The sequence below is a fragment of the Penaeus chinensis genome, chromosome 42 (genome assembly GCF_019202785.1).
Source record: "Penaeus chinensis breed Huanghai No. 1 chromosome 42, ASM1920278v2, whole genome shotgun sequence".
NCBI classification, from domain to species: Eukaryota; Metazoa; Arthropoda; class Malacostraca; order Decapoda; family Penaeidae; genus Penaeus; species Penaeus chinensis.
Window position 1 is genome coordinate 390,715 of NC_061860.1, and position 2,500 is coordinate 393,214.

A 2,500-nucleotide genomic window follows, 5' to 3' on the forward strand; every position below is an offset into this window, starting at 1 on the left:
TAGAAAGAGAAAGTGAATTCTTTCTCATTACGTAAATTCTACTTTTTTTGTTCCGTATTTCAGCGTCTTTCCGTTTTCTTTGACTCTTTCCCGTTTTTCTCTTTTTCTTGTCTTCTTACTATTCAAACAAGCAAAACGAAAAAAATGCAGATAATGATAATTACGTATTCATTGGTGATTAATGGCCATGGCAACGCTTATGACAATCTTTATAATTGCCATTTTAGCCAAAATAATAAATAATGATGCAGCGATGATGTTAAAGATGATAACATAATGTTAAAATATCAATTGATATATAATTTATTATAATAAAATACTTCACGGGCATAAGAATGGTTATAAATTTCCTTATCGAAATATCAGCTAACAAGAACAGCAACAACATTTGGTAAAAAAAAAAAAAAAAAAAAAAAAGAACAGCGACAATAATACAACTGATAATAAAATAATAAGTTAAACACAACAGTAATAAATCATAATAATAATAATGAAACTTTATATATTTACCTTATTTAACGTACGTTAAATAAGTTATTCAAACTCTTTTTGGTTCAATTATTTATTTTTCTGTCTTCACAGCTCGCCACACATAAACTAGTTTTACTGAAAGGTGTTTTTTTTCATTATAACAACACGGTAAGGTGTTTTGTTATCAATTATTACAAAGATAAAATCTTTAGTCAGTTAATGGAGTGAGACATGCCAAAAGTCTATATCTTTTATGTAAAAGAACAAATTTGTACTAATTACTTTCTCATTATACACACACACACACACGCACACACGCACACACACACACACACACACACACACACACACACACACACACACACACACACACACACACACACACACACACACACACACACATACACACACACACATATATATATATATATATATATATATATATATATATATATACATATATATATATATATATATATATATATACATATATATATATATATATATATATATATATATATATATATATATATATATATATATATATATATATTTAGCGTGTGTGATTCTGTGTTGCAAGGAAACATCCAATCATTAGTGTAAAACTTTTACATCATTCATACTATTGTCTTGTAGTTTATCAGCGTTTGGTGTTATTAGAGACGCGGCCAAACCGTCTCTCTCGGCTGACGGCGGCGTAAGTCCCTTGAAGCCCAGGACGATGTCTCTCGGCCAAACAGTATTTATACCTCCGTATCTTGTCCGTTAAGGCCGTGCTGATTTCAGTGGCTGAGCAGTCAAACTGTTTATACAGCCGTGATGACTCCGTTAAGGGTTATCGTCAGCGGAAGAAAAGGCAAGACTAATGAAGTATAGCATTAAGGTTTAAATATCAATCCCGTTCTAGTGTATTATTTTATTCAATTTCCTGAGAGTACTTATTTACAATGGACTATTGACTCATAAGAATTTTGACAACGCAACATAACATAAAGACCTAATATATTTCAGAAAGTACATATACCAATGGCATTTACTGTATGAGAAAGAAATAAGTAAATCAGAAATTCATGACTAGGCGATTTTCTGGGGAGACGATGATAGAGCTACAGTTCAGGGGAGACTACGATATTACTACAATTCTACACTATTTACAGAATTTCATAGTTGAACATTTTATCCTTTATAACTCCAACTTAACCTAACCTGACCTGACTGACTCAGAAGGACCCCCAAATCCGGTAAAATCGCCAATCTAATGAATTTGTAATTTAAATAACCATTTCACGAATCACATTTCACAAGTTTTGAAATATGTTTAACACGTGCCAATCATATATATATATATATATATATATATATATATATATATATATATATATGTTATTGTGTGTTTATTAAAATAATCCACACTGCATTTACAAATCAACCTTGTGCTATTCTAACATATTCAACAAAACATCCAGAAATTTACCAAAAGTTATTCAAACTTTTCTTTTTCATTCTGTGTCCCTATATAACCTACAAAACATCCCGAATTTCATAAAAACAAAAAAAAACAACGACAGCAACAGCAACAAAAAGCAAACAAAAACAGGCAACTGTCTTCCTTTCAGCTGAGACCCCCCACCCCCCTCCGTCTCCATCTGCAAGTCTGTGCATGACAAAGGGATGCTCCGATGTTTCGCATGATTGTGCAAGCGCCTCGTGTTTTAGTCCGAATCTCAGTCTTTTATTCAGCAGTTCAGAAGTTAAGAAGGGTTTTATGTCCTTTTGGCAACAAGACTGCAACGGCGAGATGATAATGATGATGGTGAATAAGGTAAGGGTATGAGGCCAATTGTTGATGGTGATGATGATGATGAAGATAAGAATAATGATTATGGTAATTGCAATACAAGTTATGATAATGATGATTATGATGAGAGTGATGTTAATGTTAATGATGATAATGATAATGATTATAATGGTGTTGATAGTTACGATAACAATAGGAACAGCAATATATATATATATATATATATATATA